This window comes from Copidosoma floridanum, unplaced genomic scaffold (assembly GCF_036245765.1).
Source record: "Copidosoma floridanum isolate Cflo_tuat_1 unplaced genomic scaffold, Cflo_Japanese_pri ptg000016l, whole genome shotgun sequence".
In the NCBI taxonomy this organism is placed as follows: Eukaryota; Metazoa; Arthropoda; class Insecta; order Hymenoptera; family Encyrtidae; genus Copidosoma; species Copidosoma floridanum.
Genome location: NW_028321893.1, coordinates 16,332,614 through 16,349,569, shown reverse-complemented (window position 1 = coordinate 16,349,569; position 16,956 = coordinate 16,332,614).

Below are 16,956 nucleotides of genomic sequence, written 5' to 3'. Positions count from 1 at the left end.
CTCCAGCCGCCCCTCATATGGGGGGAGCGTGGGAACGATTAATTCGTTCCGTGAAAACTGCGATTTCATTATCCTTACGAGAGCAACATCCGAAAGACGAAACATTACTAACAATCTTTGCAGAAGTAGAACATACGGTGAATTCTAGCCCGTTAACGTGTGTATCATTAGATCCGCGAGACAGAGAAGCACTTACTCCGCATCACTTTCTGTTAGGAAGTTCCTCAGGTTCGACAAAGTTTATGGAAAACGAAATTCCATCTCCATGTACGCGTAAACAATGGAAAATAAGCCAGAGAACAGTAGACTTATTTTGGAAAAGATGGTTGTGCGAATATTTTCCTTCATTGATATCTAGGGAAAAATGGCGAGAAAAAGAGACTCCATTAAAAGAGGGAGATATCGTTCTAATTCTAGATAACAATATACCTCGAAATCAATGGAGCAAGGGATTAGTAGTTAAAGTATTTCCGGGAACTGATAATCAGGTTCGAGTAGCAGAAGTAAGAACGGCGTTCGGAAATTTCTTGCGACCAAGTAGAAAACTAATTAAGTTTGCAGAAGTACAAAATTAAAATTTTGTACGGGGGGAGAATGTTGTAACATGGTAATTTTTTATTGTTTGTTAACGTTCGTTTGTTTTTGTTATTAATTATTATTTAACAGTGTAAAGGCGTGTCAACATAGCGGGTATTCAATACAGCTTTGAGATCGTGTTATGGTCGGTCGCATAAGGGCTGATTGGGAGCACCTATCTTTTCTCACACGATTACTTCAGAAATCGGTAAAGTGAGAAGAGCCACGTAGCGAGAGATTTCGTATCCCTCACAGGCGTTCGGTCACGGCGCGATTTTATTCTGTGAAACGACGGTCGTTTCCTTGACAACTAGTTCTTTATATTTTTTGTTTATATAGTAACTTCAAGCGAGCGTGCTAGTTTTTTTCTAAAAATAGTCTCTGTCAAGTCGTCGTAGAGACAACACGTATCAATAAATCAGTTTAAGAAAAATAAATGTTGCACGGTTTTATTTCGTAAAACAAGTCGGTAACACCTTGACTGCTTACTGGTTTTTTTGGTTATATATATTATGTATAATAATAAAACCAGCGCTATAAGTATTCATAATAGATAAAATAATATCACAAGCGCCTACTTCAACTCAACCTGCGGCGCTTACTGGTCGCTTTGATTTTTTATAATAAATATAATAACTACGTAAGCTTCTTCCACCACACATCTCAGGGCCCTTATTAGCTGTTTTAAGTATTTTAAATGGATGAATTAACAACGTAAGTGCCCATTCTACCAAAACCTAGGGTGTTTACTGGTTGCTCGTATTATTTACAATCCATAAAATAATTGTAAAAGAGCTTATCCACACATAACCTGGTATGCTTACTGGCTGCTGTAATAATTTACAAAAACCAAAATAATAAAACAAGAGATCTCCACACAACTCAGGGCGCTTACTAGCTTTTTTACTTATTGATAAAATAAATATAATGACGAAAGTGCTTATTTTCACATATCCTAATGTGCTTACGGGTTTTTTTAAGTTTTAATAGTATATAGAATAATAAAACAAGTGCCAATTTCCACACAACCCGGGTTGCTCACTAGTCGCTTTGATTATTTATGAGAGATTAAATAATATAACAAGCGTTATTTTCCCCACAACACAGGGCCCTTACTGAATGCTTCAAGTATCTATAATAAACATAATAATGACACAAGTGGTAATCCATACCCAACCCAGGGTGCTAATTAGTCACTTCAATTATTGATCAAAAAAATAATAGAACAAGTGCCAATCGCTACACATCTTAGGGGGCTTACTGGCTTCTTTCGATATTTTTAATAAATGAAATAATAACGCAAGACCTTATTCCAACACAACCTAGGGTGCTTACTGGCTGCTTTAATTATTAATAAAAGAAATCAATAACACAAATGCTCATCCTCACATATTGTAGGGCGCTTACTGGTCTCTTTGGTTATTTATTATATATAAAATAATAAAACTAGCGCTTATTCAAACTCAACCCGGGGCCTTTATTAGCTGCTATAAATAATTATAATAATTATAATAAAAATACAAGCCCCTATTTTAACACAACCCGGGGTATCTACTGGTCGCTTCAATTATTTATAATAAGTACAATAACGCAAGAGTATATCCCTACATAATCAGGTGCACCTACTCGCTGCTGTAATGATTTGTGATTAATACAATAATACCTTATGCGCCAATCCACACACATCCCAGGGCACTAAATTGTCGTTTAAATTATATATAATGTATAAAATAATAAAACAAGCGCCAATATAAACACAACCCAGAGTACTTACTGGCTGCTCTACTTATTGATGTAATCAACATGTAAAGATGCAAAAGCCTCTATCTCCTCATATTCCAGGGTGCTTACTGATCTCTTTAATTATTTATAATATATGAAATAATAAAACTAGCGCCAATTCCTACACAGCATGGGGTCTATACTGGCTGATTTAAATAGTCATAACAAATACATTAAAAACGTAAGCGCCTATTTCAACACAATCCGGGGCGCTTACTGGTCGCTTTAATTATTTATAATGAGTATCATAACGCAAGAGCCTATCCACACATATACCAGGCGCTCGCTGGTTTCTTTAACTATTCATATTAGATAAAATATTAAGACAAGCACCAATCCCTACCCAACCCGGGCCCCTTACTGGCTGCTTTAAGTTTTTATTATCAATACAGTAATATCACAAGCACCTATTTTAACACAACCCGGGTCGCTTATTGGTCGCTTTAATTATTAATAATAAGTATAATAACGCAAGTCGTTGTTGCAACACTTTAGCTTGTCACAACAAACCTTAAACACCTACGTAGGAGCTCACCATGATGTGCTAAGACGAGACATGCGGGTCAGGGGTCATGATCCCATTATGGTTAGTGCCCCTCCAAGCTTTAAGCGTGGAGAGAGGTCTTTTGCACTTTTGAGTTACTAGAGAGGTTAAAAATTCTTTCTTTTGTTTAGTATGGATATTTTTTTTATAATATTAGTAGCTTTCTCCAATACCAGGGGTCCTTAATATTTTTTAATTTTTTTATGACATCAAAATAAAACATGATTTTTAAGAATATTGTCTTAATTTTAGGTAAGTAACATTAAAGGTACATACGTTTATTAATTTATTTTATAATTCAAAGCCTTTTCAAGTTCAATTGTATGAAATGACGCAATATTGTATATAAAATCGCATACACCCTTTTTTGTTAAATATTCGCATTTCGTCGCATCTGTAGTCACGACTTTTTCATACACACTCTTTAAATCTGAATCTTTTATATCTCTTACAATTTTCTTTACAATTTAGGGTCTATAATAATCGATTTGCGCTTTATACATATAACTACCATTTTCTGAAGTATAATCTTTAAATTTCTGCGCAACAGTAGGCATCAAATCCGACAAATCACTCAATACACGTAAATTAAAATCAACACATTTGAAAATAAATTCGCTTAAATGATCAACGGTCACCTCTTTTAAAACTAACTACGACGATATTGCTTCGCGACACTACCACTCACACCTTGTTTTCTTCCTTCTTCAAGCTCAATAGCCTTGTCGTTATAACTTACAGTAAACTTTAGAGACCAGTTGAAGCCATAAACTTTGATGTCTTGCAAGTTGCTGTCGTCCGTGGTAAAATAGTTCTTAATGTCTGTATACGCTAATTTGAATTCGTTCCAATCCGAAATTTTAAGAGGAATCCTTTCGAAATCTGTGCCTATTAGACGAACTACAGTTCCCAATCGTTGTCAAGTAATTTTTTATATTCCAAACCAACTACGACTTTTTTGCCAAATGATTTATTTAACCTATAAAGCTTGCAAAAAATCTGTGGAGCTGACAGTTGATACTGTTCTGCGCTTGAGAGATCGATTGCTACAGACGCCCCAACCCTCTTTTCTGGAATTCCATTTTTCTGTTTAATTGTATTGACATATGACAAGCAGGCAGAGACTAACGACTAATCCGACTTTTTTATACTAGTTGTAGCTCGAAAGATACAGAGTGAAAAACGTTTAGAGGTGATAAGTCACTTTTCAGCATGAAAAATTGCGTTGACAGCACATTCAGGATAACGATAATTAAAACAAGTATGGTCGTATATCGCGTACGGATAAAAAAACGCTGCGTATGAAATTTCTTACAAACTATAAATATTTAGAGGTAGGATCGCAAAACGCTGACATCGTTTATTTTTAGAATTCATAATAATGTAACATTAGTATCTGTCACTTCATGTTCAAGAATGTGCAAACTACAAGAATATTCATGGATAAACTTATATCAAAGACATTTTACTGCAACTTTTTTGTAAACATTTTACCAGACAACCGCTGCCACCCGACACCGAGCCTCTCAAATTTTTTTTGCTACATCTCAATGACATAAAACGTCTGGCGATTACGTCATTCTTTTTTAAATCAGCGGAAAAATTGTCGAGAAATTTTTGAAAATCTAAACTGTTGCTCATGTAAAATAAAAGCATCAAATAAAACTGACCACATACGTTAGAAGATATGCTTTGTAACTATTTGACATTCCAACGCAGTTTCTTACAATTTTTGCGAAATCGAAATGTGCTGCGGTACATAAGGTTGAATACCATAGCTATAAAAATATAAGCCATTGGAATGTGCATCAACATATATAGCAACCCAATGCATACCTGGTTTTGTGTGATCGTCAGTGTTAATGACGAGTGCAGTAGGTTTTGTCCATACCCGTGGGTTCTGATCGGTTAGGAACATACCGGTGGAACGCGTTGTGATTTGCGACAGGATCTGCAGTATCTGTAGGCTGTCCATTACGTTTGCAAAGCCAAGATTTCAGTTTATGAGCGTTATTTAAGGCACACCGATATTTTTGACGATATGGTTTTAATGCTTGATGCATACAATACACTACCGATGATAAATCTTTTAAAGGTGGACAGTCAATATCGTAGTCTAAATTTATTACTTGGCAAAGAGCTATTTTATGTAAAACATACCACTTTTCGCAACCTCTGTTGTAAATTTTTCTCGCACTTTTTTGAATATCATTCAAAATTTAAAAAAATTGCTTTTAATGGTACTTCACCCTTAAAGAAATCAAGTCCATGATGATGTTGGGATACCCAAATATTTTGTCGTTGCGCCTCCTTACTCAATTTTTGCAAACGACTAGGAGGTGTCACTACCCAATGTGTGGAAAAGTCATTGTTCAAAGCAACGATAGCAACTTCTTTCGGCACCGTTACGTCTTTTTTCACTTTAAAATACTGAATGTCAACTACGAGCTCCATTGCGATTTATACATGATTGAGTGTACCAGCAGTAACTAACCCAAGAGATGATTGGCGTGTCCGAGTAGTGAGTGTAAGTATAATATATGTAGTTAGTGGCGCCATCTAACCGCTAAAGTTGACCATGATTTGACGTGACGCATCGATTTCGAGAATATTCTGGTACTCGGCATACACTATACAATTAACAGTCGAAGTTACAGCGTCGGCAAATCAAACGTCTAATCTAACACTGCCGTGTTTAATTAGGTTCCAATGAGAACATTCGTTGGCTGATAAATCTGGTGTTGAATCAAAAGCAAAGAGACAGTAACCGTTGAGACAAGATTCGTGATCAATTTGGTTTCCTTCATTAAGAAAGTGAATGCCCTTGCCCGAAAACAAGGTATGATAAGCATCTACTTATAAATTATTCGGTTTGAAGTCTGGCTGTTATGGTTTAGAAGGAACTTAAACACCGTTAATGAACAAACAAAGAAAATTTATATCAAAATGATGAATTAAACGGGTTCATAGTACGATCACCATTATAAGCTTGATTTTTTACGAAACCTACAATTATCCACTTAGATAACTGGCCCAAAATAATATTATCTCAAGTTTCGCCATAAATACCACTATGCATCGTCACAGTTTTCACTTCGACACGCGTGAGCGGATATTTTGCTGTACTTTTTGACAGCTTTAGTATGGGCTAATAAAACAGACGGGCTTATTTTAACGCGTCTCACTAAAAGATTTGCTTTTTTGATACGAACGGAAACCAAGTTTAAAGTGTCTATGAGACAAAATGCATCGCGAGATCTTACTAATCGCATTCTCACCTCGAAGCCTTTAATGAGTAATTAAAACCTGATTGCATACATCGCAATGAAGATGACCAATCAGATCAGTCGATTTTTTTGCTGGTAGTAGTATACGTCGCTTGACGAGGCCCGCGTTGGCATCCAACACATCCTCCAGCTTTGTCACCGTATCATCGCACCATAATGCACTCATTGAATGGGATGATTTCACCGCAGGACTGTAATTCCATAAAGTTTCCAAATACGCTCTGTAAGCGTACGTGTTGTTAGGAGGTGATACAGGTTTCTATTGACAAGTACATCGACTTGATTGAACAACGAATGCATAAAATTATTGATTGGTCCCGTCTTTAAGATTTTAGATGCTACGTCAGTATTTAATTCTTCATCTTCATTGACGGCCAACTTGACACGAAGACTGAGCATCGTGTGTGCGAGATCAATGTATTCATCACCATTACCTGGTAAGACAAATTCGATCGGTGAATCATCTGTAAGCGATGATATCGGCTTGTATTGAATCCTGTGTAATTCCTCGATAGTTGTTTGAGTCGGTGGAGTATCAAACAAAAGAAGGTCAGACCTTAAGCACTCGCACGAGTGACTGTAAAAAAGCTATTTTTAAAAAGTTTAACTTTCAAAAAATATCTCTTGCAGTTCTCTGTCCCTTCTTCTTTTTTCTTTTTATTGTTATCTTTTTCTTCTTTTTATCTTGCTTACACGTTTTCCTAGGTTTTTTCTTTTTACTCTTACGCCAACCACGCCTTGACTGCACAGTTCTACGAAGCAATTGCAACTGAAATGGTTCGTCGAGTGGTCCAAGTTTATATCCCGAACCTTCCATAAGCTTGTCTAATTTTTCCTCGGCTTTTCTCTTCAGCGTATTACCAGACTCCATCACACGAGTGTGGAATGTCTCTTGGAAAGGTATATTTTTAGCAGTGACGTCAGACATAATGTTTATACCTGCACGCACAGCTTCTTTGCCAATAGCTTTGGCACCTCGTTTAATGAGTGGTTAAATACGTCGAAATACTCCAGCAAGAAACGATCCGATACCTCCGTACCCTCATTGATAGGGGTCCCAACGTAAATGCGCCCAACACCTCCTCCACTGTTTCCATAAATTGTGGTCAGACTTTCACGACCACCACCACTTTGTGCAATAAAGTAGTCTACGTAGGGATCCATAATTTTTAATCGATTCATTTAAAGTGAAGCGTTACCATCGAAGAATTACCATCGAATAGTATGGGGGCACCAATCGGGTCCCTTATATCGATTTCGATGTTGTGAAAGGAGTTTAACAATAATGGTATATACATAGGTGGTTAGAAAATTTTATTTTTGACACAACCGTACGCGTAACCTTGAAGATCCAACGACACCGCCCGCAACAAACGCGATTGAACGTCTCCTACAATGTATGGTTCACAGATGTCGCTGTAAATCATGAGCATTGACGGTAAAGCATTGGCGAGATTTTCTGGATGGATGGATTGAATTTGATTATTTTCCAAGAAAAGACTCGTTGCACTTTCAAAGCCCAAGATTTTACGTAATTTTTTGAACAATAGTAAATAGCGATACATGTATTCACTGCGTGCTGTTTTGGAACAGACTAACTTAGCCACTACGTAACCGCATCTTTCCAAACTTAAAACCACGTGATCTCGTGTGGTATCGAAACTTTTGATATTTGAATCATTTCTTCGATATTTGTGTATAGAACGGGTCTTATGTAATTATCTACATGAATCACAGGACGTTCTGTGTGTACATTATTGTGAAGTCGTGGTTTACATTTTACGGTAATTTTTCTTTTGTCATCTTTTACAGCATGTTGAAACGTCAATGGTAATTGAATCTCTGTTATACCAACACTTCATTGACTTTGCAAACTAATAGGCAACACAACGTGAAATTCGTCCTTCTTATCATATCTTTAAAATAATTACCTTTCACCCATTAATTAAATTTTTCAGGATATCCCTTCCAGCTGACGAAAAATTCTTCAGAGCGTCTTTTACCTCGACTTTTCAATATCTTGTCAACCTCGGAGAAGCTCTCACTTAATTCCTTTCGCACTCTGCTCAACTCTTCCTTGTAAAAGAAACCGTCAATGACTTCGTCAGCCAAATCTCTGAGAAAATAAGCTGGAGGTTGTCGCGTGCAAGAGATACGTACAATTCTAAACAACTCTAAACTCTAACCGCTTTCGTAACCTTTCGCAAAGACACTTCTCGTCTTACTGATGCAAATTAAATCTCCAACGTTGTACTTTAGATTTTTATAAATGTGCCTATCATATCGTTGCTTTATATTTTCTCGTGCTCGTGCAACATTGTGCAAAGTCATGTCAGCTGGCGCCATCTTTGTTGACGAATGCTTTGTGCGGTTGTATGACTCTATTATACTTGGAAGAATGTCTACGAAGCGTTGATTGTTTGTGTGCGTAAAATATCGCCACATTCTTTCTTTGATAGTTCTTATAAAACGTTCGGCTATTGCAGCCTTTGTATGTGGGCTACGTGCTACTCTGTATTTAATTTCATTTTCTAGTAAAATGGATTGCATTTCACGACCTACAAATTCTTTACCTTTATTTGTTTGGAGACACATTGGTGTACGATCGTCACTTCTTGATAAAATATGTTAAAATGCTTTGGCGACGTTTTTCGATGTTTTATCCTTGATAGGTACCGCCCAAGCATATTTGCTGACGACATCGGTGACAACGAGAACATAAGCGTAGCCATTATTGTAAGTTTTTAAGGTTCTCAAGTCCATTATATCAGCTTTCCACACATCGTCAAAGTTACGCACGTTATAGCTTTTTCTGGGAAAGCGATTTCATATAGGCCTATGTAAATTATAGGTATCTTGACTCTCTAGTCAACTAATAACGTTCGATTGCAAAAATATCTTTCTCACAGTACTTACAAGTTTGTTACCACCGGCGTATGCAATTTGTCACGCTGCTTCGTAGTAAAGTTTTTGCAAAGTCTTATGCATTACTCTTTTTTTTCTTCTTCTTTTTAGACTTCGATCCAATGGCTCTCTTGATGCGCGAAAAAAACTTCTCAAATGTAATCTTGCTACACATGCAGCATGCTGTCAATAAAGTGACTGTTCGCTCATCCGGCGGTGTTTCTCCGGCAAGCATACGCAAATAAGCAAATTCAGCCAACGCCCGATCGGCTTTTAGACGTTGACCCTTCTTCTCAGTAGCGTAGGCAAGATCGTGCTGACGACATGCTTTGTCCAAGGGATTTATACCCACATCACCGTGCTCAATACGCTTTGATAACTTCGTTCCAGGACCGCAAATTTTGTATCCAGGTATCTCAAACGGTAGCACGTTGATTAAAGCGTTGAGAGCACTGTTTTCCTTCTCCTTCTTGAGTTTTACTTCTGTTCTTCGCCTTGGTTACTTTTCCGCTGAATCGACGCCATGTTTGTACTTGATTCGACGAAGATCACAACTTTTGAAAATTTTTTTCTACTGTTTAGTGACGTCATTGATTTAGTACCACTTTTATCAAGAAAACTTCTACTATTCGACGTAGATCTTGGACTCTTATTTGGCAATTTTGATTTATCGTCGTCGTCGTCCTCGTCGTCAATCAGTAATTTTAATACTTAAGCGTTTCCAACACATTCTTGCGGAATGTTTGCCATATGAAGTGCCACTGCAAACTGATCACGGCCCATCGGTGTGCGTTTTTTCCTGTTCCTCAAGGGATCGTTTACCAGATCGACAATGTTCAACTGTGGTATGCGAACGCCACCTATGATGACGGTATGTTCATTGGTCCACTCAAAGTTACCAGTAGCGCGCAGACGTCGTATGATAAGTGCAGCTTTTTGACGAAACTTTTTCGGTACGCTTTCGATAACCTTGGTATCCTGATTTTCCTTCTCTTTACGCTTCTTTTTGTCCTCGTCGACTTTGTCGTCAGAGGGATCGTTATCTTGCGATACCTTGGTGTTCTCCGTGATTGTGTCAGTATGTCGTTTTCTTTCATTGTCCAATATTCTAAGGTGCAGATATCGTTGTAAAATTTGTTGGTATTTCTTCAATTTTTTTCGCTCATCGATAAACGGTAAATTCAAGATGTCGTTCATTTCTGCGTCGAGTCAACTAATTACTGTGCCCGGCGTTTGCACAGACTTCAGACCATCGTTGAGAAATACGCTTCGCAATTGATCCACGCTTTCTTGAGGCAGGAGAATCATTTTTTTTGCGTGCTCCATATTTGTTACAGCATTGACAACACTGTTCCGAGGAGCGGACCCAACAAAGCAGGTAAGAAACTTCCTCCCTGTTATACGATGATTTTTTCTTTGACGACGGATGGATTTTTGCGTTCGCGAGCTTTCTGAGAACGCTGGCGTGTCGACGCAAGCGTTTTTTGTGTGCCGCAGTTAGTGAAACGTTTCCTTCGAACATGTTCAATGCACACTCGCAAATGAGCTTGATTAGCGTCTTATCTGCTTTGCCCAACAAAGCTCTCTATTGTTCGGTGTCGAGATGATAAAGAGCTCTTAAAATGGCGACGTGTTTTTGAGTAAATGGGGAACGTGACTTTAGTTCCATTACAACGATACGATGGGAACATAGTTCGCCGTGTCGCTTTCTTTTATCTGTTTCTTAGCCACGCATACGTACAAATACTCGTCATCCGGAAAAATACAAGTTTAAAATCGACAATTGTCCGGTGTATTTTCCTTGAGATCCAAATTAACCAAATGGTCGGGAAGTAGCGTCCCAATACGCTTCTTGCAAAAGCTGAGGATTTCTCGGACACACTTGTCTCGAAAGATGTTGTATTTACGCGCGATCTGGTAAATTTCTAAAGATGACAATGCATTGCGAGTTTAGCGATATATTGCGTTGACCCTTACCTTGATGAAATATATTTTGCGTGATAAAAATTACGCTAAAATTGTTACGATGACTACCTTTAGTAAATAAGTCGACGATACCACTACTACATGATGATTCGCGCATCAAATCGTCAAGAATAACCATTTTAATTTATGATCGCCCGCCCACTCGCTATTTTGTTGTAAACCCTAGTGAAACTTAATATCACTCTCGAGATCACGGTAACCAGGCTGGTACTCACCGTAACAAAAAATGACCCGCTCGATTTGAGTATCACTGATGCGGTCAATGTGTCGTAAAAACCGTCTGACAAACACGGTTTTACCGCAACATGTGAGTCCACTCCGTGTACACGTCCACGAGTGTTGCCATCGCGTATCCATATAGAAAAATACAACCATCCGATTAGTTTGAAACATATATTCTCGGATGCTGCAACGATCGCAGCTCATCAAAATATCTTGTACGTTGGGTTAGGTTTTTTTAAAAAAAAATTAGGTTTTTTGCTGTTCCCACGTTAACACATATCACTCACGGTTTTTATTCGACAATGTAAAACAAGAAAATACAATTTTTTGAGTAAAATATAATGATCGATTAATATATTGATCGATAATGATTGAAAATTACTACTCCAGGCGCTACCATACATAGTACGAATGTGTGGTTCATGAACGAGTGCTACGCGTAGAAAACATCTAAGCACGCTTATCAACTGAGCTTTCGTAATATGTTCCATTGTTAATGTTGAAACGATACTAAGGGCTGAACGTCTTTCTTCTGCTATTAATATTATATTTTTGCAAGAAATTGTGATTGGTCGACTTTTTACCCCGTGAGTCGTTGCTTTACTTTAAGGAATGTGCTTACTCTTGTATATAATAAGCCAAACACTTCGTTTTTAAAAACATAAAACAAAAGTTATCCTATATTACATAATATTCAGTCGCCTCCTTATTTTTTTAGAAATATGCTGATTATTTTGTATAGAGTATCCATCACCTTGATTTCTCGAGAATTTGAGAAGAACAGTTATAAAACAATCGTTACTTTATATTACATAGTAGGTATTCGACGTCTTACTTTCACAAATGTGCTGACTTTTGTTCATAGAGTGTCGATGTGCTATGTCGACGCGTGGCTCGCTAAAAAATGATCTCATTACTCGCGCAATCTACCTCTAATCTCATTTGTATGTATTATTATTTTCATACCTAGTGTTTTTGCACATGTCTGTAATGGGAGGAAGGGATGTATGGTAAAAAGATTCAGCAACATTACGTAAAAAATGATTTACGGACTTACGAACTTAAAAAAAAAAAGTCAGTTACTAAAATGCTTCCAACTTAATTGACGGATTTCTTTAAAAATGTAACTGTGAGTGATGATCAAGATCAGGAGGCAATTCAAGATGCGTACATACCACCATCTGTGTGGGAGTTTTTTCACTTACAGCATTTACAACGATTACGGCAATACCCGTTTACCAGACCATCAGTGATTGATGTGTTAATGAAAGTAATAGTGTATAAAAATCAATACCGCTATTACCAGGGGTACGTCGTTTTGTTTCCCGATTTGTAAGCAATGTAGCCGTGAGAAATAATATACGAAAATCTTATGTGGAACACGTACAACTATGCTGTGGAAGTACCCTGGAATAACCCGCATATAATATTTGTGTATTTTGAAGAAAACCGGTGGACGAGTATACACACTGCGAGGTTGGACTATAACGAGAACATTATCGGTAATAGATTAGAGCTGTAGTCATCAATAAAGAAAGTGATTAATAATTTTGAGGACAACCCATACAGTGTTACGTGTAAAAATTATAATAGAAACTGTGAAGTATTATGTAAATTTTTAATGTACATTGAATATGATTATGTGTTATAACAAATGATACTTAATATATAATATATGTGAGAGAATAAAAACTGTGTAGGATTATTCTTGTAACCGACAATGTTTGGTAATAAATTGTAGATATACAAATTTCAAAAATTTTTATAAAATTTAAAATACCCGGTATGACTTCATTCATTTTCACTAAATTGATACAAAGAGATGAATTGCGAGATCAATTTGGGCGCGTCAAAGCAATATACCTCGTATGTAATAAAATACTTATTATATTACAAATCATCGCTCTCCACGTCTCCAAGATCTCATATGTCTGTCTCTCTCACTCCACATCTCTCTCTCTCTCTCATTCTTTCTTTACGCGGCGTTAAGATATCGCTTAATCTCCCCTCCGCTCGACAGTTTTTCATACCCCACCTCACAAATACTAACATGCAACACTTTGGCTTCGTCAAAGCAGACCCCTGTCGGAGTGGTGGGGGTTTGTTTTGACAGGCCGAAGTGTTACAATAACTACTAACGCAAAAGCCTACCCCTACATAACCCAGGGCCCTTACCGGCTGCTTGAATAAGTTGTGATTAATAAAATAATAACACAGATGCCAAATTACACACAACGTCGGGCGCTAAATGGTCGCTTAAATTATTTAAAATAAATAAAATAACAAAACAAACACCAGTTACCACACAACCCAGAGCGCTTATTTGTCGCTTTAGAAATTTAAAATAAATAAAACAATAAAACAAGCGCCATACCCACACAACTCAGGGCACTCACTGGTTATTTTTATTATTTATAATAAGTAAAATAATGCAAAAGTCTATCTCCACAAAATACAAAGCACTTACTTAGTGTTTAGTCATTTGTAATTAATAAAATAATAACACAAATACAAATTCCCACCCAATCCGGGGTGCTTACTGATCGCTTTTAATATTTACAATAAATAAAAAAAAAAACAAATGCCAATCCCCACACAAACCGGGGCCCTTACTGCCTGCTTTAAGTAGTCATAATAAATAAATTAATAACCCAAGCCCCAATCTCCACACAACCCAGAGCGCTTTCTGGCTGCTTGAATTATTGATAAAACAAATGTAATAACGCAAGAGCTTATCCCCTCATGACTCAGCGAGCTTACTGGTCGCTTTAATTATTTATAATAAATAAAATAACAAAATGAGCGCAAATTCCCACACAACCCGTGAACGCTTACTGGCTGCTTTAAGTATTTATAATAATTAGAAAAATAATACAAGCGCCTATCCCCACGGAACCCAGGGCGCTTACTGAAGTCACTCATTATCTATGGTACATGAAATGATAAAACAAGCGCCAATCCCCACACAACCGGAGGCTCTTACTAGCTGCTTTAAGTATTTTTAATAAATACAATAAAAACACAAGTGCCTATCCCCGGACAATCTAGGGCATTTACTGGTTGCTTTAATCATTCATAATAGATATAATAACGCAAAAGCCTATCTCAACATAACCTGGCGCACTTACTGGCTGCTTATATTATTTACAAAAAATAAAACAATGAAACAAGTTTCAATCTTCGAATAATCCAGCTTGCTTAATGGCTGCTTAAATTATTTGTAATTAATAAAATGATAACACAAGCTCCTATCCTAACACAATACCGGAGAGCTTAATGGTCACTCTAAGTATTTTTAATAAGTATAATAACGCAAGAGCCTATCCCACATAACCCAGCGCAATTACTGGTCACTTTAATTATTAATAATAAATAAAATAATAACACAAGCGCAAATCTCACTCATTCCAAAGTGCTTACTGCCCACTTCAAGTATTTTAAATTAATAAAATAACAACACAAGTGCCAATTCCAACGTAACCCTGAGTGCTTATTGGTCCCTTTAATTACTTACAAAAAATGAAATGATTAAAACAATCGCCAATCCTCACACATTTTTCGGCACTTACAGGCTGCTTTAAATATTTTTAATAAATAAAATTAAAAGACAAGCCCTAATGCACACACAACCCAGGGTGCTTACTGGCTACTCTAACTATTAATAAAGTAAAAATAATGACGCAAGAGCCTATATCCGCATAACCCAGGGTGCTTACTGGTTTCGTAAATCATTTATAGTATTCAAAATGATAAAACAATTGCCAAGCCCCACGCTTCCACGGGCCCTTACTGCCTGCTTTAAGTATTTGAAATTTATAAAATAATAACACAAGTACCTATTTCAACACGACCAGGGGCGCTTACTGGTCGCTTTGATTTTTTATAATACACAAAATAATAAAACAAGCGCCATTCTTCCCACAACCAAGGGCATTAACTGGCTCTTGCAGTATTATAATCGATAAAATAACAAAACATGCGCCTATCACAACAAAACCCGGGTTGCTTACTGGTCGATTTAATTATTTATATTAAGTATAACAACGCAAGAGCCTATCCCCACATAACTCAAAGATCTTACTGCCTGCTGTTATGATTTGTTATTAATAAAATAAATATACAATCGCCAATCTTTACACAAAACGAGGCAGTTACTGGCTGTTTAGTATTTATGATGAATACATTTATAACACAAGCTCCCATTTTAACACAACCTGGGGTACTGACTGGTCGCTTCAATTATTTATAACATATAAAGTAATTAAACAAGTGCCAATTTTGACACAACCTGAGGCCCTTACTGGATGCTTGAATATTAAAATAATTAAAATAGTCACACAATCGCCTATTTCCACGGATCTTGGGGTGCTCACTGGCTGCTTTAATTATTAATGAAATAAATATAATAACGATAGAGCCCTTATTCACATAAACCAAAGCGCTCACAAGGTTCTTTTATTATTTATAATATATAAAATAATAAAACAAGTGCCAATCCCTACACAACTTGAGGCGATTACTGGCTGCTTTAAATTATTTATAATGTATAAAATAATATAAGAACTCTTAATTCCTACATAACCTCAGCGCTTACTGGTCGCTTTAATTATTTATAATATATGTAAGAAAATAAAACAAGCGCCGATTTCTATACAACCCATCAGGTTGCTTACTGATTGGTTTAAGTATTTATAATAAAGAAAATCATAACACAAGCGCCTATCACAACACACCTTGGGTTGCTTGCTGGTTGTTCTTATTATTCATAATAGATAAAATAATAATATAAGTGCTGATTCTCACTTAACCCAGGGGCGCTTACTGGCTGTTCTAAGAATTCACAATATTTAAAATAATAACAGAAGCGCCTATCCCAACTCAACCCAGAGTGCTTACTGGCTGCTTTAATTATTAAAAAAATAAATATAACAACGCGAGACCCTATCCACACACAACCTATCGCGCTTACTGGCTGCTTTGTTATTTACAAAAAAAAAAAAAATATTTAAACAAGCGCAAAGCTCCACCGATCCTGGGGCACTTACTGCTTGCTTAGAGAATTTATAATAAATAAATTATTAACACAAGTGCCAATTTTAACTTAACTCAGGGCACTTTCTGGTCGCTTTGATTATTAATAAAAATTAAATAATAAAACAAGCGCCAATCTCAGCACATTCTGGACTGCTTACGATCTGCTTTGAGTATTTTTAATGAATAACAAAATAATACAAGACTTAATCCACTCACAACCTAGGGTGCTTACTGGCTGTTTTTATTATTTATAAGAGATTAAATAATATAGCAATTGCAAATCTCCACACAAAACGAGGTGGTTACTGGCTGTTTAGTATTCATAATAAATACAATAATAATACAAGCGCCTATTTTAACACAACCTAGGGTGCTGACTGGTCGCATTAATTATTCAGATAAAATAAAATAATTAATCAAGTGCCGTACCCACACAACCTTGGTCACCTTCTTTCTGCTTTCACTATCTTTAATAAATAAAATAATAACACAAGTGCCTTTAACAACACAACCCGAGGTACTTACTGGTCGCTTCAATATTTTATTATAAGTATAAAAACGCAGATGCCTATTCCTACGTAATTCAAATTGCTTACTGGCATCTTTAATCATTTATGATTA